Source organism: Gymnoscopelus braueri (genome assembly GCF_963280865.1).
Source record: "Gymnoscopelus braueri genome assembly, chromosome: 18".
Lineage (NCBI taxonomy): Eukaryota > Metazoa > Chordata > Actinopteri > Myctophiformes > Myctophidae > Gymnoscopelus > Gymnoscopelus braueri.
This window is the reverse complement of record NC_137618.1, coordinates 14,305,616-14,328,173: the sequence shown is the minus strand read 5'-3', so window position 1 is coordinate 14,328,173 and position 22,558 is coordinate 14,305,616. Positions and strand designations below refer to the sequence as shown.

Sequence of the window (22,558 nt, the reverse complement as noted above, 5' to 3'; positions counted from 1 at the left end):
CGTAGCGCGTCACTCTGTGCCGCGCTACGAGCTTGTATATCTGCTATTTTTGAATAGCCCAAAGTATAAAATAATGTTTATAGCTATAAAAATCTAAAATGACACAGAGTATGTGTCCTCATCCAATCCTCATTGTTCTTTTAACTCAGTGAGTGTCCAAAATGTGGTTACATTTGTACCCTCTCTGAGTTAAAAATGGATAGATTAACACAGGATTCTGCTGTGTATGCACGAGGAGCTTGGATCTATGCAAACATAATCGTCACTGTCGGGCAGAAAACTTGCATCTCCGTATTTTCTTTCCTACTTCGTCATACTACACTGTCACACACAAAAATAGCCGATCTACGAGCTTGTAGATCTGCTATTTTTTGCTACTTTTCATCCATTTTGAAAGTAACCGTTAAAGTGTTTAAGTGTGTCTGTGGGTATTATAAATATTTAACAAGTGAAAAGTATTAACGAGAGCTTGTGACTAAAAGTTTTTTTTATTTTTTCATTTCCTGAGAAGTAATGCTTTTAGACATACAAGGTTTCCACCAGCCAGCGGCCGATATGCACGCCTCATTTTGCATTACGTTTGCACGGATTATGCACACGCTATAGACCCCCCCCCATGTAAACCGTGCAACATTAGATCAAGACTAATGCATGACGATCATGAGCGTGATTGATTGATGCTTGCAGCACCAGCCCCTCCCCCCCCCCCCCCCCCACACTGTTCTCAGGGAACCTAATGAGGACTCAGGTGGCGATGCCGGCCGGGTGCCTGCTCTGGGCGGTGGCGATGCAGATGTTACCTGGTGGCTCGGAGGGTGTGTGTGTGTGCGTGTGTGTGTGTGTGTGGGTGGGTGTGGGTGTGGGTTTGTGTGTGTGTGTGTGTTTTGCCAGCTGCGATGGCCAGCTGCCCACACATCACCCTGGCCATGGATGGCATCTCCCCAACATGGTTGACCCAGATAGACATCACGCGGCACCGGGGGAGTCCGCACGCACGCACGCATAAAAAAACCTCAACAAACTCAACAAAATCTCACACACGCACATGTACACTCAGTGGTGGATGAAGTACTCGCGTGTTTTACTTAACACATTGGGTGCCAGAGGTTTATTAAAATATTATACGTTGAGTGCCAGCATTTCTTCCATCCACTTGCGTTATACATTTCGTGCTGTGAGAAGCCCCGACGAGGAAGTGCATGTAAACAAAGCGTGCGTGCGAGACGGCGGAGGGTCCCGACTAACGCCTGGAACAATAATATTTCCAACGCGACCCTCCATTGCAGCGTGATCGCCGATCGAAAACGGCTCGTTTCCACCACATTAAAAAGAAATGGAGATATTAAGCTTTTAATCAAGGAGATAACATTGAAAACGCCGACCGGAAGGATTTTTTACATGGAGCCAGATCCAGCCTCTTCTTCTCAGAAACTCCTTGGGTGATGTCAAAGTTTCGTTTTAGCGCCCCACGTGGCCCACATGTATAAAAATAGAATTGGGTCAAAAACGGTCCGGACCGTTTTCGGCACTTCTCGTTTGGACCCTCAAAAACGGTCCGGACCGTTTTTGGCATTCAATGTGTTAAGTAAAAGTATCAATACTGCACTGTAGAAGTACTCTGTTACAAGTGAAAGTCCGGAATTCAAAATTTACTTGAGTAAAAGTACAAAATTATTGGTATCAAAATGTACTTAAAGTACCAAAAGTAAAAGTAATTTTTTGGGGGAAAATAGCAGATCTACAAGCTCACAACGCGTCGCGATGCGACGCGTTGTGAGCTTGTAGATCGGCTATTTTCAAATAGCCTAGTTATAAAATAGGGCTAAAGTGGTTAATGTATGTTTTATAATGTCATAATTTATATCTGCAAGGTAACAAGTAACTTAAGTTTTCAAATAATTATAGTGGAGTAAAAGTACAATATTTGCCTCTGAGATGTAGTGGAGTAGAAGTAAAAGTGTAGACAATTGGAAATACTCCAGTAAATGAAAAGTACCTAAAAATTGTACTCAAGTACAGTACTTGAGTAAATGTACTTAGTTACTTTACAGCACTGTGTACACCGCACACACATCCACAACACTGGCGGTGAAATGATGAAATAGGCAGACACACACACACACACACACACACACACACACACACACACGCACACGCACACACAAGCACACACACGCGTGCCAAATGAGTCTTTTTTTTTGGTACAAAAGTGCTTACACCATCATCCAGTCCCGTCAGAGCAGGTGAGACAGGAAGTATAAGCGGGAAGATATTTTTGGGAGTGACCTCAAACTCTCCCGCTGCTGTATTTTTTTTCATCCGGAATAGAGCTTCTTCCGCTGTAAACAGGCCTCCTCCTCCTCCTCCTCCTCCTCCTCCTCCTCCTACACACACACCTCCGCAAGGTCTGTAAAAGTACGATGACAAAAACTATTCTATCGTTCGCCTCGGGGAGAAAAGAAAAAGAAAGTTTCTGAATTGCACAAAATGCCTGGGAAAAAGGTCAAAGGGCGGAATAACACCGTTTAAGTCCAGAAAAACTCGATTACACACACGTCTCATGTCCTTTTTGAGTTTGACCCTCTGTCATTTCACTTAATGTGCCATTTGTCCTTTTGAACAATGTCGTTGAGCGACATGGCTTTTTGATGGCCGTAATGCCTCCGCTACAGTGGTGGAAAAAGTACTCAAATTCTTTACCTAAGTAAAAGTACCAATGCACCACTGCAATATAGAATTACTCTGTTACAAGTAAAAGTCCAGAATTAAAAATATGCTTGAGCAAAAGTACACAAGTATTGGCATAATGTACTTAAAGTACCAAAAGTAATAGTACAAAAATATTTGAAAATAGCAGATCTACAAGCTCACAACACAGCGTTGTGAGCTTGTAGATCGGCTATTTTCAAATATAAAATAGGGCTATTAGTGGTTAATGTATGTTTTATAATCTTTTATATCTGCAAAGTAACTAGTAACTAAAGTTTTCAAATAATTGTAGTGTAGGCTAGTAAAAGTACAATATTTGCCTCTGAGATGTAGTCGAGTAGAAGTAAAAGTATTGGAAAATGGAAATACTAAAGTAAAGTACAAATACCTCAAAATTGTACTTAAGTACAGTACTTAAGTAAATGTACTTAGTTACTTTCCACCACCGCTCCGCCACCATCAGCTCTGAACTAGAGGTCTTCACGGGTCAAATATAAATACCCGAACCCAAATGGACCCGTGATTTTTTTACCCGGAACCGAATGGACCCGGCCTATGGTCCAATATGAAGGACCGATACCCGAATGGACCCGCGAAAAAAATACCCGTAACCGAATGGACCCGGGCCATTATTAGAAATTGAGATCCGGACCCGAACAGCACCGAGAGCTGTCGGAAACCGACCCGTATAGAACCGTGACATACAAGAACCGAACCCGTACATAACCCGAGCCTCCGAAAAACCCGAACGCAAAATTGTTTGACAACGTCATTAGTACAAGTTGTCCAGTGTTAAATAAGACTTGTTTCATACTTTCTTACCTAAATGTATAGCCTCCATGATTATGATGTATAATCCCAGTCAATGCTCATTGGACAGCTATACAAAAATAAATCCACGTTCTAGATGTTTGTAATCCTTTTTCATTGCCAACTATACTCCACGTTAATTTCTAATGTTAAACCAGATTTAATGTTGTTTAACATTATAATTGGCTTTGGAGTTTCCATTGTGCTTTGCAGAGTATACCGGTAACAAAAAGTTGATATTAACTCGATTATTTTACCATTTTTAACCATTAACCAAAGCGTTACGTTAATCGACAATATTTGATATAACTGGTGTATATAAATGAGTGGGTAAAATATGTCCAAGGATTCGTCGGTGATGTCACATCAGTGCGCCGACGAATCCTTGCTATCTTTAAAACAACTTCGAACATGGCGTAGCGTCCGTCGCTACTTCCTTGTTGCATAATGACATCACTGTCGAATCCTTGGTATCTTTGTCCTAGCCTTTCAACGTGTGTGTTGATCAGCGCCGTTAATATGCGCTGTAGTCTTTGCTCGTGGTAGTGAAACACTAAACAGGATTATTATTTCATGTCAACATTCAAGTACAAGTATCAGAAGATGTAACTCAGGTAAAGTAATGCGCCACTCTGCAAGTTTAACTAAAGTTTTCCACCTGTCCAAAGTTGTTCCTAATACAGACAGAGCCTTCGGTCAAGAAAGACGATCATCAAGGCTAATACAGACATAAATATGTTTTAATCATCCTATCCTTGTTAATATATCGCCATTTAGGTCAATGATATAACATTATGTAGTGATATGATAATTTAAATAGCAGCCAGTCATTGACTGCGTCACTGCCAGTCTGTCTTCTGAGCGACCTCCCTCCCTCCACCCGGGTATTAATGGAACCGTCCATTTCACAGTCTGAGCCCCGAGACCCCCCGCTCGCCGGGTCCACTCGGGTATTAGTGGAACCGTGCATTTCACAGTCTGAGCCCCGAGAAACCCGCTCGCCGGGTCAACTCGGGTATTAGTGGAACCGTCCATTACACAGTCGGAGAACCGAGACCCGAGACGGACTGTACCGGCTCCGACCCGGACCCGGAGTCACTTCTTGTGAATGGACCCGTGACCGAGCCGGGTACGGGTCGGAACCCGGGTATTTCGGGTTACATGCCTAACCCGACAAGCTCTACTCTGAACCCCGCCCCCAAAATGGAACGATGGCATCCCTAAAGGTCGTAGGAAGAGATATCTCTGCTTTTCTTTTTGGGAGGGATGCTAATCCTTATCTTAATTTCTTTTACTCATTTTATTCTGTTGCTTTAACAACAACAGAACTTTGCCTTATCTTTATCTTGTCTCATCTTACGGTATCTCTTCTTCTTTGGTCTTGTCTTATCTTATTTTGTCTTCCTATTTTGGCTCATTGTGTCTTGTGTGTGATACCGCCAGGAGCTTTACCACCGAGTAAAGACTGCATTAAGTTTAACACTCTGTGACCATGCTTGTGTTCAAATGTTTTGGTTTGTGTGCAGCAGTTGAATGTGTGCATGCTAGTGTGCTTGGGAACTATGCTATGCGCGTGTGTGTGTGTGTGTGTGTGTGTGTGTGTGTGTGTGTGTGTGTGTGTGTGTGTGTGTGTGTGCGCGCCCTCGCGTGCAGTCATTATACCACCAATGTCACACCGCATTGCGGCGCAGTAAAAACACCCTTTTCTTTTTTTTTTCCTACACACAGTCCACCTGCCAGGTCCCTCAGGGGGGCACATACTCTGTATAGATGCATCTCGGTGCTCCAGTGCTTGGCAAAGGGTTCACTTTGAGATCGTAGTATACCTCTGAAATGAGCTACGCGTTTTCACCCGAAATAAGTGTAAAATGTATTGCTTTTTTCATACTTTGTGTAACATAGGTGGATAGATGGATGGATATTTGATATATGTTTGTCTCTCTATGGACTGCTGACTATAGATCCATACTATACCCATCCCTCTGGCCACAGTCAGCTCTCTCTCTCTCTCTCTCGCTCTCTCTCTCTCACTCTTTCTTTCCTCCGGCCAGATCTATTTCTTTCACTGTGACCTTAAGTTGTCCCCCTCCACGGGAAACGGATGTCTGTACAGTACAGTGCAGTACAGTACAGCCAACAAAGACAGTGAGAGTGGAGATTGTGTGAAAATAGAAACTCACTCTTTACAGGATGCTGATGTCAATGGTAAATAAAGGAACACATTGTAAAGACTAACTACTGCAGGCACATAGAGTATAGTATGCATTGCAATTTATTGCACTTTCGTGATCATTTTTACATTGTGGGGTGTTTTTGTAGATTTACTGTGGTTTGGTCATTGTGCGTGTGTGTGTGTGTGTGTGTGTGTGGTTTAATTTGAGTTCAACTGCATTTCTACTGGTGTCTATTACAGCAATAAACCACGCAAGGCTGTGGTTTACCATGGATTTGGCTGTTCAAACATCACGGCTAACCACGGCCTCACATGGCTTATTGCTTTTCTGAAACGGTTAATAAATATGGCAACATCGAAATCATAGACATATCTCAAATAAAACACTAGAAGAATAGGACAAAATGTATTAATAATCATAAAGTTTGATGGAGCGTTATAGTACATTGGCACAGTGATACTGATACATGCGGTCCAGGTGTGTGAGTATTTTTTACAAATGGATTCAGCCAATCATAATCACAGACTAGAACTATCCATTTTTGAATACAGTATACACAGTATAACCCACCAATCAACGGTCAAGTGGTCTAATCAATCTCTCAACGTAGTACAGCTGGGCGACTTGAAGAGCCTGTCTCATTACAGGAAATGTCACAGGTTCTGTTCCATCCAATAGCTTATGACTACCATCAACATTCATGTGCTTTGTCCAAGTGTCCCGCTTAATACAAACCTGGTCATTCTTTGAAGTCACTCTGGTCCTGGATGTGAACAGCAACTAATTGTCTAAATCTTGAACACAACCACTGTGTAATGTTTACATGTTTTTCATTCAAATTGAATGCTACAGGGTTAGCAAGTTGCTAGCTGGAAGATGGCCCACAAATAGCTTCCTGTACACTCAGCGGTTGAATATTGGCGATTGTAAAAAAAGCTTCAATTCCAGTTCCTATTTGGTCTGCTTTTTGTTTCATCACTTGCAATTGCACTTGTTTATCCTGTATCCTGTATGTGTTCTCTCTACTGATGACATAATAATGGTATCCCGACCTCAACACGTATTTTCTGTTCATTAGAGAGCTGGAGACAATTTCAGCACATTTTTTACCAAAATATCACTTGCACCCCATTTAAATCACTTGTTAGATTTGCCCTTCAGGTGGGTTGCTTGCCAAGAGGGACAAGCACAGAGCAGACCATTGTTCTGCTCATGCTCCGTCAGTCACGCTGTGGCAACCCCACCCCTCCATCCCTCTGGCCAAGCAGCAGGCCAATGACCCAAAGCCACATGCAGCCGAGCAACGCTCTGGGGCCAGAGAGAACCGAACCACGATCTGCAGCCTGGATAAGGAGGAGGAGGAGGGGGGACCGCACCCAGTGGTGAGGTCTGACTGAAACGGACTGGTTGCCTCCCTTAAGGGGATGGTTGGTTCGATTGAGAGGAAATCCCTGAGGAAGAATCGAGAGACGGACGTATTTAGAGAAGTTCTAGATGGAAAAACAGGGTCTGCGGAGTAGAGTAGAGCAGTGGTTCTCAACCAGTGGTCCGGGGACCACCAGTTGTCCTTGAGGGGGGTTCCAGGTGGTCCCCAGCTAAATGATGGAGAGTTGGTAACCAAATGGACCCTTATAGACTCTCTTTAACTCTTAAGAGTTACATTGTATTGTTAAACATCTGCATTACTTAATTTAACGTTTTGCCTGTTGTCTCTCCTGCTGTATTTACCACATCAATGCAGCATGGAATTGTGGACAAAATCCCATCCAACAACAACAAAATATTCTACGTTTTGTGTCTGAGAGTCTAAATCTCGTCAAACGGTGGTCCGTGGCTCAAATGCCGAATAAATAATGGACCTTGATGTGAAAAGGGTTGAAAAAAAAAACACTGGAGTAGAGGCAATGCAGCCAGAGAGATGTGCCGCAGCCATCAAAGGATGTGGAAATCAGCATTGAGGTTTCTCTGGCATTGAGTGAACGATTAGGTCATTAGGATATTGGAACTTGGAAGTTTAACCACATGAACCCTAACGTCCCTATTCTGGGCATGTGCATAATAGGCAAACATTCGGCAAAAAATACCAGATCTACAATCTCACAATGTGTTGTGAGCTTGTACGACCGGCAATTCTTTGGCAAAGACATTTTGTGTAGAGTGAAAAATATGAAGTATGTAGGGATTACGTGGGCAATATTTGCTAGATGGTCTTGGCAATCTAGCCTGCTTATAATTGTGTACTATATGTGCGCACATGCGTGCGTTTCTCTCGCTCCATATGTTTGATCGTGTTCATACAGACAACCCCCGTCCCTGCTCCACTTAGCTCTCACTGACAGTTTGAAGGCTGTTCATCTCCCTGCGCTGGTAAAATATTTACATGTTTTGCATTCAAATTGAATGCTACAGGGTTAGCAAGTTGCTAGCAGGACGATGGCCCACAAATAGCTTCCCGTACACTCGGCGGTTGAATATTGGCGATGGAAAGCAGTCTGTCTGGGGAGTGATTGTCACAATCTGAGAATTAATTCATAGTGAAGGGTTTGAAACGATGACCTAATTAGAAACGTGTCGTCATTGGGGCGTCTGGATGGCATATGCTAAAGCCTTTGCCCAGCACCCTTAGAGAGCGGGGTTCAATTCCTGGCAGCGGTGCCTCTAGCTCGGCCCGGGTGCTCCAACAAACGGTGTTTGCGGCTGGGAAGGGGGTGAGGCATCCTTGTCGCTGCAGTAGTGAAGTGGCAGCTAACTCCATTTGTATCAGAGGAGGTGCACGGTAGTGCACATTTTGTGTCCCAAGTCACTATCAAAATGTTAAACCCATTAAGACCTGAAGCCGATTCTACAAATGTCTCCTAAATCCCAACAGTATTCTGAAAAACGCATGTTTCTATATCAGTGGTGCTCAAACTTTTTCATGTCAAGGACCCCCAAAATGATGATAGGTATTTGGCCGCCGACCCCCATCTCAAAATATTTTGTTCCAGGGACCCCCCAGAAGCAAAGAATAGAGTTAAAAATGTTCCCTTTAAACAATATATATTCAAAGATTTGTACACATTTTCACGATTTAAAAAAAAATAGCAGATCTACAAGCTCGTAGCGCGGCACTCGGTGCCGCGCTATGAGCTTGTAGATCTGCTATTTTTGAATAGCCAAAGTGTAAAAGAATGCTTTTTAGCTCAAATCAAAAAGAGACACAGACGCGTTCCAGGTCTTAATGGGTTAATCTGTAGGAGTAGTAGCAAAAAGTGTGTTTTGATGAAAACGCAAAATGGCGGAATATCTAGTCTGACACAAATGGCCTGGGCCTATAATGGGTGGTTGTGTCATGATCCAAGGAATCCAGGGGAAAAAAAAGACTTTGACTGTACGACCTACGGTTCAAGGGTTATAGGCCAAAATGTGAAGCGCCACCAGGAAGTCAATTTGAATCATTTGGGGCAGAGGTTCTTCCTTGGCCTACTGGTGGAGTGTGCGTGCAAAGCTTCACGCCAATCAGTCCAACAGTGCTGGAGATTAGCTGCTCATGGACATACATACATACACACACGGACGGACGGACAGGGGCGAAAACATAGTCTTTTGGCCGTATGGTGGAGACAATAATAATAATAATTTTTTTTTGGGGGGGGGGGGGGGGGAGGCTTTTATGCCTTTATGGATAGGACAGTATAGGGATGGCCAACCGATAACTGTTAACCGTTAAGAAATCGGCAACCGGTTAATACTAACGATTAAAATTAATCGTTAAAGGGCCAAAACATTTTTTTTATAGTTTTTTAGCCAAGTCTACAGCTGCAACCACACGTGACTTCCACTTCATTCTTCTTCTTCCTCGTCTTTGTATTGGTATTGTTTGTGTTGGAGCGCCTCGGTGCGGCTGCAGAGTTCATGTGCAGCCTCTTCCAGAGAGAGATAGAGACACTAGAAACTCTGCTGGAGACACAAAACAAACTGTGTAGACTTGGCCCTTCGAAATAAAATGTGTTTTGGCCCTTAGAAGAAAAAAAAACACACACAAATCTTTCCTTAACGGTTATCGATTAATTAATCGGTAAGGCCTAGCGGTAACCGGTTAATAAAATGTCTCCATTTGGCCATCCCTAGGACAGTAGGCAGACAGGAAATGGGGAGTGACATGCAGCAAATGCCGTCGGGATCGGGACTCGAACCCGCGACGCGCTGTCAGGCTACATTTAGCTGAGGTGCCTGGCCCACTACGCCAGCGGCCCAGGACCAATAATAATAATTTATATATATATATATATATTTTTTTTGTTATTTACCTCTGTTGGGAATTAAAAATAATAATTCTCATTCTTGTATAGTTTGTATACTATATTTGCAGTAATAATGTGTGGTTGTCACAAAATCCCAAGGCCTCAGCACACTGGTTTGAACCACTGGCCTGCACACACCCACCCTAGGACAGCAGTACAGGCTATAGCAGTGAAAGGGGACACGGTACACATGAGTTAAATTAGGAAGAAAATAGGAGAGGGGGGGGGGATTACGTGTGAATTTCAAACATTACCTGAGAGAGTGTGCTTTATATCACACTGTGTATCAGTACCTTTAACCCATTGAGGCCTGATAGGTTCCGAATCCGATTTCTGCAAAATGTCTTGTAAATCCTAACGGTTTTCTGGAAAAAAAACGTATGTTTCTCTATCAGTGGTGCTCAAACTTTGTCATGTCAAGGGACTCCCAAAATGATATGTATTTGGCCACGGACCCCCCCATCTCAAAATATTCTGTTCCAGGGACCCCCAGAAGCAAAGATTTGAGTTAAAAATGTTGGCTTTAAAATAATATAAATATATATTAATTTGCACATATTTCCTCGATTTTTCAAAAATAGCAGATCTACAAGCTCGTAGCGCGGCACTCGGTGCCGTGCTACGAGCTTGTATATCTGCTATTTTTGAATAGCCAAAGTGTAAAATAATGCTTTTTTTTTTTTTTAAGCTCAAATCAAAAAGTGACACAGATCTTAATGGGTTAAAATATGAATGTGGCCAAAACCTAAGACACACAGCCTCCATCCAGACCGCTTGGAATCTACTGTAGGATTTATTCATGGAAAAACAGTCTGCCACACAGTGAACGGGCTTGCACTCCCGAAAAAATTTAGAACTCTAGAATCTTGTAGAAAATCACACGATATTTACAGCCCATTGAGCCCAGTGAATTATATATATTTAATGATTTGCACTGAGGCAAAGAGGTGAACAAGGCTTTCAGAACAAAATGTAACTTGGTGCTTTCAGCTACAGTAAGGTAGAACATTAAATGTGTGTATATGTGTGTCATGTTGTTGGCCTCTCCGCCTCTTATACACCACAAACAGAGTGAAAGCTTTGCTGCACACACGACACAACTATTCCATTCCAATGTAGATCAGAAATATGACTCAGTTTTACCAAAGCCAAAGCAATTAATTACTTGTTTTTTTTTTCATGTCAGTGAACAGTGAAATTAAATGGAACTTAATTCAAAGTTAATTTAGAAAACTATGGATACTATTCTGCAGATTTCAAATTCTGGAAATTCTACACACATCGATATTGTAGTCAATTTTATTTATTTATTTTATTTGATGTCTTATTTTTTAACACCAAATTAAATCAGTTAATCACCTTTTTTCATCATCTCCAAATATGTGGATTCTGCTCGCAATACGTTACTGAGGGCCAATTATATAAGGCAGAAAATCTGCAAAGTGTTCCTTTAAATACCTCGCTTCCAAGGGCAACCGTGAATTGAGCCGGCCACATCCATCCCACATCCATCCCACATCCATCCCACAACCATCCCACACACACACACACACACACACACACACACACACACACACACACACACACACACACACACACACACACACACACACACACACACACACACACACACTAACTTTACATTTAAATCAAAGGCACAGATGTAGTCACTTACTTGCAACAATGCTGCCCTCTACTGCACAGCTGTGTGCATAACAAAAACACAGAAATTCACAGGTACCTGAGAGGAAAATAATGCATCCCAGTTCTTCTCTCCCTTGGCTTATGCTGTCATTAATACTTTTCAGGTGTGTGTGTGTGTGTGTGTGTGTGTGTGTGTGTGTGTGTGTGTGTGTGTGTGTGTGTGTGTGTGTGTGTGTGTGTGTGTGTGTGTGTGTGTGTGTGTGTGTGTGTGTGTGTGTGTGTGTGTGTGTGTGTGTGTGTGTGTGTGTGTGTGTGTGTCGCAGTGCGTTTGGGTGGATCCAATTATTTAAGCAGCCTCTGGCTTTTTCCCAACTGGCCAACGGCTGGCCAGCTGCTCGAGGGGGCTTATCAGGACACTTGCTAGCAGTAGCATGCTTTAATGTATTTATGTGTGTGTGCACGCGTGTGTGTGTGAGCGTGCGTGTAATATGCGCACACTCGTGCGAATGCAATCAGCCCAAAGTTGCCATTGGCCTAATTGCTGGACGAAGTCTTGGGTGCCGAGATTCAACTGAGTCACATTGCTTAAACAGGTCACGCACTTCTCCTCTCGTCTGTCTGTCTGTCTGTCTGTCTCTCTGTCTCCATCCTTCCATCCTACTCATCCCTTCCTCCAGTGTGAAGCCTGGCTGACCAGGGGTCATCATCATCTGTTGGACTGTGGAATCTCCACATCACCACTGCTATAAGAGAGCTGTTTCCCAGCACTCTGGCAAAATGAACAAGATAATGATCCCTCTCCCTGACTCCACGCACACACACATGCACAAGTGCACGCACGCACGCACACACACGCGCGCACACACACACACACACACACACTCTCACTCTCACTCTCGCACACGCATCCTACATGCACTAATGATACATTATTTCCTTTAACACACTGTTTTTCTCTCTGTTTCACTAATGTCACTCTCGTGCCAAAACCTGCTAGTTGTGTGCATGAGGGATGATGTGGTTCAGTGAGTGCGTCTTAGGAATGGTACTTCCTCACAAGGCAATGAGAAGTCTCTCGCCTCTTGGCCGGAACATTTCTCATATTTTGGGGTTTTGCTTCTCTCCTCGACATGCTCACATTTGACATGTTAAACCTTTGTCTCTCACAGTATGGGGAGTGAGTGAAATGTACTTCTGTTGGAGTGCCTGATGGCTCAGCCAATTGGCTCAGCAATAGGCTCTATATATGCACAGCAGCCATATTGGACATAAATTGGGCCGCTTCCATACTTCCTTCATAGGTGTTACCAATGATACTAATGAAGCCTTCAGCCTCTGTTCCGTTCTGGTCAAACAGAGTCAGCGTGCTGATATTGTGCATGTTGGCTCACTGGAAACACACCAGTGGGTCTCAAAGTGTGGTCCAGCGACCCTCATGGTTCCTTGAGGGGGTTCCAAATGGCCCCTTACGTACAGTAGAGCTGCCACCATTACACATTTAACCCATTAAGATCTGAAGCCGATTCTTCTATAAATCCCAACAGTATTCTGAAAAAAAAATATGTTTCTATATCAGTGGTGCTCAAACTTTTTCATGTCAAGGACCCCCAAAATGATATGTATTTGGCCGCGGACCCCCATCTCAAAATATTTTGTTCCAGGGACCTCCCAGAAGCAAAGACTTGAGTTACAAATGTTCGCTTTAAACGATATATATTCAAAGATTTACACACATTTTCACGATTTTTCAAAAATAGCAGATCTACAAGCTCGTAGCGCGGCGAGCTTGTAGATCTGCTATTTTTGAATAGCCAAAGTGTAAAATAATGCTTTTTAGCTCAAATGAAAAAGTGACACAGATGCGTTCCAGGTCTTAATGGGTTAAGTTGACGATTAATTGTCACACAAATAATTGCGATTAACGATTTTAATTGTGTTCTTGGCATTGAACATTGGAAAATATGAACAAAAAAGTCATTTCTGTTTGCCTTTTAGGCTTCGTAATCAAAAGTTGCACAGGGCAGACATGACAAAGAACTGAAATAAACGAAGATATAATTTTATTCTAAAAAATAAAAGAGTAAGAATGGGGGAAATAGCTGATCTACAAGCTTACAACTTGTCACAAAGTGACGTTGTAAGCTTGCTATTTCTGCTTTTTTTTTAAGTATTTGAGAACATGGATGTTCAACATGGAAACGATAATGACGATTATGCCAAAAAAATCTGATTATCTCAAATAATTGCGATTAGACGATTATGTATTAATTGTGACAGGCCTACCCTTACGGGTGTGTAACTGTGAGAGTGTACAAATGGAACCAGATGAACCCGGTAAGGGTCCATTTGGTTCCATACGGGTTCATTTGGTTCCATTTGTACCTTATGGGCCGCAGGGACCCGAGTTCAGATCCGACTCCCTGTCTTCTTGTCCCACAATGTCTCTCCTCTCTCTGCCCTTGAATCACGTTCTCTTTGCATTCTCCTATCTTAAGAAATAAAGCTGAACAATGCACGCAAAAGTAACTGAAACAGATTTTACCTTTTGCCTTTTGTTTTGCAGTGGGACATTCGTTTTATTTAACGGGTGTAGAATTGGACTTGACTGACTTTTATTCAAATTCAGTCACCATTTTCTGTAATATTACTGTACTGTCTTTTCAGAAAGCAGAAACATATCTAGTTGGCATTGTTAGGAACAGCAATGTGTACCTGTCTGCTGCAGGGTAATAATATGCAGCTTGCATGAAGAGCTGTGGCCATTAGTTACCGTTTGAAATGCTAATGCTAATGCTAACCGAGTGCCGCGCTATGAGCTTGTAAGATCTGCTATTTTTGAAAAAAAAAAAAAAATCGTGGCAAAATCTTGGGATTATATATTTTTTAAAGCGAACATTTGTAAACCCCCAGAAGCAAAGATTTGAGTTACAAATGTCTGCGGGAAAAAAAAGGAAAAAAAATCAAATATTTGCACAACTTTTCATGATTTTTCAAAAATAGCAGATCTACAAGCTCATGGCGCGGCACTCGGTAGCCCAACGAAATAAAAGAAATGACACTCTTAACCCATTAAGACCTGGAACTGTGTCATTTTTTGATTTGAGCTAAAAAGCATTATTTTACACTTTGGGCTATTCAAAAATAGCAGATCTACAAGCTCATAGCGCGGCACCGAGTGCCGCGCTACGAGCTTGTAGATCTGCTATTTTTGAAAAATCGTGAAAATGTGTGCAAATCTTTGAATATATATATTTTTAAAGCGAACATTTTTAACTCAAATCTTTGCTTCTGGGGGGTCCCTGGAACAAGATATTTTGATGGGGGTCCGCAGCCAAATACATATAATTTTGGGGGTCCTTGACATGAAAAAGATGGAGCACCACTGATATAGAAACATACGTTTTTCAGAAAACTGTTGAGATTTAGGAGACATGTAGAATCGGCTTCAGGTCTCAATGGGTTAAAGAGTTAATTCCCGATTTAGCCTACCGAAATCAATGAAAGTCAAAGAGCATCACTGTTGTGATGCTGCAGTATTTGAATTCTGCCCTTCTTTGTGGTGGACGTTATCCCTCTACTGGTGGCGGTGGCTACCAGCCCCTTTCTATGTATATCTCTCTCGCTGGGTGGTTCGGTATTTTCAGCATAAGCTTATATGATTCCCTAATCTGTAAACCCCATTGGCCAATGACTTTGCCGTAACGACAGCCCCCCATATGCGGCTGAAATAGAAAGTCTCTGAATGATTCCAATTCGAATTCCCAGGAAATTGCAGTCGATTTCAGACAATTAGTTTCAATTGATCCATAATTGTGTGCGCCCGGCAGTGCAAGCTAGATGTTACACACCCCAAACCATTCTCACTAAAAAAAAACATATTTAACAGTGCTGTTGTTTTACAGTCGTCTGCGAGTGGATCTAAGATCCCACTGCTTTGGGCAATAGAAGAAGCTGACCACAGTGAGCTTGGCTTGGCGTGCCGTTTGGCTGTTTTAAGAGGTTGTTTTTGTCGGTGGTTCTTTCCCTCTGTTAAACCGCACGAACAGGCCACTGGAAGTTCAGCCTCTTTACGGAGTCTGGAAAAGCTTTAGGCATGCTTAACCGCGGCCTCTTTCCTCTTTCCCCATCAAGCCCTCTAGGTTTACGCAGGCAGGAGGGGACGCCCAGGGATGTTATTAATGTAATGTAAGTGGGTGACCCGTGTCTGTAGAAGAGCTAAAACCTTTTCCTCCGGTTGGAACTGGGATCGCATCCCACCACCCCAGAGCCGTCTCTCCCGTGTCCCTTATCAGGGCTCACAGTTCCAGTTAATTCCCCTCCGTAATTCTTCTTCCTAATCATAGGAACTCACCGATCAAATATCCCAAGACAACTGTGGTGGGATTTGGCCGGTGGGATAGTTATGATTGGCCGGTACACAGTAGCATGAAGGGATTGCTGCCTGGAGTATACATAGACGAGCTCGCCGTCTCTTCTGTTTTTTTTTGGGGGTTTTCTTTAGCCCCCACATCCTCTTCCATTCTTTGTCCCGGGTCTTTTTCTTCATTTATTTTTCTAAGGATGCTTCTTTCTCTTCTTTCTCTTCCGTTTCTTCTTTCTCTTCTGTTTTGTTTTTTTAGCCCCCTACATCCTCTTGACATTCTTTCTCTCTTGTCTTTGTCTTCATTTCTTTTTTTCTAAGGATGCTTCTGTCTCTCTTGAAGAAATCCCCAGTCTCTCTTCAGGAGCTTTTCCCTCTGCGTTCATTTCAACACGTTTGTGTCTAATTGACCTGAATTCTCTCTCTCTCTCTCTCTCTCTCTCTCTCTCTCTCTCTCTCTCTCTCTCTCTCGTTCTGCCTCTCTCCCTCTCTTTTTTGTCCTCTCCATCGTTAGGCCTGTCACAATTATTACATAACCGTCTAATCACAATTATTTTTGCACAATCGTCATAATCGTTTCCATGTTGAAAGATTCACACATTTTCAAATATAAAAAACCCCAGAAATGGCAGATCTACAATCTTACAACGCGTCACTTTGTGACGTGTTGTAAGCTTGTAGATCAGCTATTTCAGTTTTTTTTATTTTTATATGTCAATACTTTCTTTGTATATTTCAGTTATTGGTCATATATGCCCGGTGCAATTTTTGATTACGAAGCCTAAAAGCCTTCATATGTTCCAATGTTCAATGGCCATACACACAATTAAATCGCTAATCGCTATTATTTGAGTGACAATTAATCGTCGACTTAAAGGTAGGGTAAGTGATTTTCTTTGGTTAAAATAAGTGTTAAATAGCTCTATATTCTGATAGTACTCATTGCTATAGAGTGTTTGTTCAGTAAAAGGAGTCTTCTTGTCTCTCCACCTCTTTATTAAACAGAAAATGCATTTTCGTTTCAGTTTCATTTCCAATTTTAATCCAATCAGGATAGAGAACTCAATCAGGATAAAGATTAAACAAGTGAAATTGGAAGTGATGACACTAAGAAATGAGCAGGCAAAATTGGAACTGGAACACTATAAAAAATGAAGCTTACAAATGGGTACTTTCTCCTGATTGGCTGAGATTTTGACACCTACCGAAAAATGTATTTTCTGTTTATTAAAGAGCTGGAGAGACGGAGAGACATCTGTTACTGAACAAACACTCTATAGCAAGGATTACTATCAGAATATAGTGCTTTAACCTTTTAACAAAATACTTTTTGTTTTAACCCAAAAATATCACTTACCCTACCTTTAAATTTGCAATGGTGACAGACAGCCCTATTCATCGTTACAGCTCTCATCCTTTTCCGCTACAATGAACTGATTGTTCCTTCTACGCGGCAGTTTAAATTTAACCCATTAAGGCCTGAGGTTCCGACTCTACAAAATGTCTTCTAAATCCTAACAGTTTTTTGAAAAAAACGTATGTTTCTATATCAGTGGTGCTCAAACTTTTTCATGTCAAGGACCCCCAAAATTATTGGGGGTAAGTATTTGGCCACGGACCCCCATCTCAAAATGTTTTGTTCCAGGGACCCCCCAGAAGCAAAGATTTTAGTTACAAATGTTCGCTTTAAAACAATATGTATTCAAAGATTTACACACATTTTCATAATTTTGCAAAAATAGCAGATCTACAAGCTCGTAGCGCGGCACTCGGTGCCGCGCTACGAGCTTGTAGATCTGCTATTTTTGAATAGCCAAAGTGTAAAATAATGCTTTTTAGCTCAAATCTAAAAATGACACAGATGCGTCCCAGGTCTTTAAGAGCAGAAATGATGGGTCAGGTAGCCAGGCAGATGTAACCCACAGACAGAGAAGAGGGATCTGTCGGGTAAGACCTGCAGACAGATGGTCCACAGCAGTGGTGGTGGTGGAAGAAGTACTCGGATATTTTTACTTAAGTAAAAGTAGCAATACCACAATATAAAAATACTCTTGTTACATGTAAAAAAAAAAAAATTTACTTGAGTAAAAGTACTAAAGTATTGGCATCAAAATATACTTAAAGTACCAAAAGTAAAAGTACTCAAATGTTTGAAAATAGCAGATCTACAAGCTCACATGTGAGCTTGTAGATCTGCTATTTTCAAACAGCCTATGTATAAAATAGAAGACTTCTTTTTTTAGGTTTATTTATGTTTTACAATATAATGATTTATATCGGCAAAGTAACTAAAGTTTTCAAATAATAGTAGTGGAGTAAAAGTACAATATTTGCCTCTGAGATGTAGTGGAGTAGAAGTAACGGTATTGAAAATTGGAAATACTCCAGTAAAGTTGAAATACCTCAAAATTTTACTTTTGTACTATTTCGAAAAAAACATCACATGGATGCACCTGGGACGTATCATTATAGGTGTTCAAAACAACGCATTGCGACACGTTGTGAGCTTGCAGATCAGCTATTTTTGCTATTTATTGTACAACGAAGTTTAAAGGGATTAAATGGTTAAAGGGATACTTCACTTTCGGGCCGGGGACACATTTAAAAAAAATATTAAAAATAAATGAAAAAAGTTATGGAAAATTCATGGCCCCCTCACACATTAGTAGGACACTGCGTGTCGTGAGGGGGCCATGAATTTTCCATAACTTTTTTCATTTCTTTTTAATATTTTTTTTAAATGTGTCCCCGGCCCGAAAGTGAAGTATCCCTTTAAGTTAGTACTGTACTAGTCTGAACTTTCCCTTTCACACACACACACACACACACACACACACACACACACACACACACACACACACACACACACACACACACACACACACACACACACACACACACAACCTTTCCTGATCTTATCCCACTTCAGCTCTCTTTCTAACTTTGATTTTCTCTCATTCTTTTCATCTCTATCCTGCCGTTCCAACAGCTTCTCTCTCTCTCTCTCTCTCTCTCTCTCTCTCTCTCTCTCTCTCTCTCTCTCTGTTTTCTTGACTGTATCTCTTCTCCCTGCTCTTGTCTTATCCTATTCTCTCTATATTCTTGGCTCTCTCCTAGAGTGGCTTTGCAGCTTTATGGCTTTGGCTGGAGCCAAGCCGGGTCCTCCATCCTTTTCCTCGTAGTTATAAGTGTCTTTACACGCGCCGGTACACTTTTACAGCAGACTTTTTACGGTTGTTATTTTCAGCCAGTGTTTTTTTCCTCACATGATGCTTCTTCCTGCTCTTTGATTCATTGAGGTTGAATGAACCACATGGTATGAAGGTGAAGATTTCATTTTTTTGTTGGCCTACAGTACAGTACACAAAATGAGCTCTTGGAGCTTCGCGGATTTACTTTTCCTTTCTGAAAGTGTTAGTTTAACTGCCTGTTAAAACAATGTCCAAAATAAAAGAGTAATAAACAAGAGGTGAGAAGAACTGAAGGCCAGACAAAGAGAGAGAGAGAGAGAGAGAGAAAGCAACACAGAGAGGAGGGAGGGAAGAGGAATCAAAAAGTGACAGAGAGAGATGGAGAGGAAAAACAGCCCGAGGTACAGCTGTAAATCAATCAACCCTAATTAGGGCATCAGCAAATTCCAATAGGTTCATCCTTCTTGTCCTAACAACTGCACGCCATATTGGAAAAATGCCATGCCTGTTTGTATGTCGTTATTGCATTCCTGTTACATGACAGCACGCTGGGTAAATACGATGGATTTGGTATTTTGAATCTGCCTCGAGACAATAGTTGGAAATATCAATAGTATGGCATGACCTAGACTAAATGGACAGTTCATTCACAGTTCAATGATTATTTGGGTCACTGTTTTGAACAATAGCGTGCATGCCTCCCTTTTTTGAATGCTATTCATGCGTCTGGGAACAGTCCAGCCCAGCGCGTTCCCTGATGAAGAAACATTTACTGGATTAATAACTTAACAGAGCAGTCGTTCAGTCTCAGCGTATCTTTACTTTTTGGGGGTATTTACTCAGGTGTTCATTATTAGCGTTTTAAACCAAAACCTCTTTGGCATCTCCTATGCTAATTGTATTGTGTACTTAGCTAATCATATTGTATTTCTCTCCTTCAGGTTGCTGAGGTCCGTCACCTCTCCTGATCCAACAGCAAAGGCAAAGTAGGTGAGTGGTTGATTCTCTTAATGTAATGTCTTTGCACACATGTGCGCGTGTGTGCGTGTGTGTGTGTGTGTGTGTGTGTGTGTGTGTGTGTGTGTGTGTGTGTCTTGGTCTTGTCCCTCACTCTTTCCCTAGCTCTGTTTCCCTCTCTTGCTCTCTCTACAAAGATGTAGAGAGTGCCCTGTTGCCTAAAAAAAAATCATGTTTGAGAGGGTTCATTACGCTTGATGGAAAATGTGTAATTAGATGAGATGGCCACTAGAGGGAAGTAGAGCATTGTTGTCTCTCTCTTGGTTGTGAATGTACTGCATCTAAGTTCCTGTACAGGTATGCCTGAGAGAATACAAACAAAGAAACTAAGAAGCTGAAAGTTAAACAGGGACAAGCTGAGATGTAAAAAATTACAGGAAAAATATGTTTTTATTTTTTTCTCTACTCTGCTTTACATAAGCATGTCTCAAGGTGTGTGTGTGTGTGTGTGGGTGCGTGTGCGCGGGCGCGTGCGTTTGTGCATGCTCGCACGTTTGCAAGTGTGCATGTGTTGGAGCTGCAATCCATTTAGTGTTACTCCTGATTTATACTTCCTCCTTAGTTGCGCACTGGTATCTCGCACCGCAATCACGTATAACTCAGGCTTGTGTGTGTCTTCATAAAAAAATCATGAGAGCGGATCTCATCATACTTTAGCCCAGCACGGAACTGTTGTCTTAGATCCTAATAATTCCAATGCAGGGCTCTACTCTGCACCCTGGGTGGATTCAAAGCTCAGAGGTAGTACGTTCCCATATAACCTTAGTTAACCCATTAAGACCTGAAGCCATTTCTACAAATGTCTACTAATTCCCAACAGTATTCTGAAAAAATCTTATGTTTCTATATCAGTGGTGCTCAAACCTTTTCATGTGAAGGACCCCCAAAATGATATGGGTTTGGTAGCGGACCCCCATCTTGTTCCAGGGACCCCCAGAAGCAAAGATTTTAGTTAAAATGTTCGCTTTAAAACAATAAATATTAAAAGATTTTCACACATTTTCTCTCAAAAATAGCAGATCTACAAGTTAATCTTTGCTTTAAAAGAATATATATATTAAAAGATTTGCACACATTTTCACAATTTTTCAAAAATAGCAGATCTACAAGCTCATAGCGCGGCACTCGGTGCCGCGCTATGAGCTTGTAGATCTGATATTTTTGAATAGCCAAAGGGTAAAATAATGCTTTTTTAGCTCAAATCAAAAAGTGACACAGATGCGTTCCAGGTCTTAATGGGTTAAACTGAAGGGCAGACAGACACAAAGACAGGCAGACATAATGTGATGCAAGAAGTAAAAGAAGGAGATTGAATAACGAGGGGTAGAATCAGCACCATATATACCTCCTGAGAGCAGGAGGCGCTCTACTCCCACTGCAACTACCAAGTAGTCCCCTCCTCCTCCCGTCTCTCTCCCCTCCTCTGGCTGCCGATAGGGTGGAGAGAGGGAACCAGCATAGGAGGGGGGCGGAGGGAGAGAAGGGAGAGAGGGTGAAAGAGAATCTGGGGGCAGGAGGGGAAGGAGTAAGGGGAGAGATATTGGAACGCTGCGCAGGTGTGTTGGAGTTGAGCTGCTTCAACACTGAATATCATCACTAGGTTTTACTCCAGATCCACTGGTCAGGTTTTTTTTCCTGTCATTTTGTCGGTGATTGAAGAGTTAATTGACGAGGCAAGGCGAGTCGGTCCCGCGTTCCTACGCTGAGAAGATAAGCGAGTAACTCCAGGCGTTAGTTTTTGTACAGTCTCTCTCTCTAGAGAGTTATATATCGCCGTGTCGTTTACCGGAACCATGGCTCTCCTCAGCAACGGTGCTCATAGCCTGGGCTCCTACTACTGTCTCATCCGACGCAGGTTCAAGAGGAGACGCAAGAAACGCTCCGAGCGCAAAGGTAACCCGTCTGACAGACGAGAGTGCGTGTTGTTGCGTTGCTGAGGTTATGCACACTAACATCCAGTGGTCATTTAACTCTGAGAGTGTCGAATGAAACATGTGCTGTACACGCTCACTGAGTTAAATGAACACTGAGGACTTTACTGTGTAGCTTTTACCAAAAAAATGTGTTTTTCTTAGTGTGCAGTTATTGACAGTGGAGGAGAGTGGTGGATCTGTGATGTCATGGAGATGCTGTCTTTCCCTTTTAAGTAACAAGTTGGTAATGAAAACAAACAATATGGAATGTAGTTATTTGACTGAGCTGTTCCAGCTTTCTGTAGGAAACATTTCCTATAAAAAGCATAATCCTTTAGAAACCATTCGGGGTGCTTAAAGCAAAAAACTAAGAAAAGTAAACCTGTTAATACATAACATTGTTTTTGTGATATAGATATAACATATAGATAATTTTTCATAATGGCTAAAATCAAGA

General features: G+C 41.9%; 1 protein-coding gene across 3 annotated transcripts in view; it reads left to right on the top strand.

Moving 5' to 3' along the window:
• The window catches only part of adarb1b (adenosine deaminase RNA specific B1b), a 190,627-nt gene that overhangs the window by 104,714 nt on the left and 63,355 nt on the right, over nucleotides 1-22,558 (top strand). For 2 of the 3 annotated variants that reach the window (XM_080412741.1, XM_080412739.1), the window contains exon 4: nucleotides 20,113-20,161. The gene's annotated coding sequence lies outside the window, so the exon portion shown is untranslated. The remainder of the gene's footprint in view (nucleotides 1-20,112; nucleotides 20,162-22,558) is intronic. The other variant, XM_080412740.1, reaches the window with a different exon arrangement.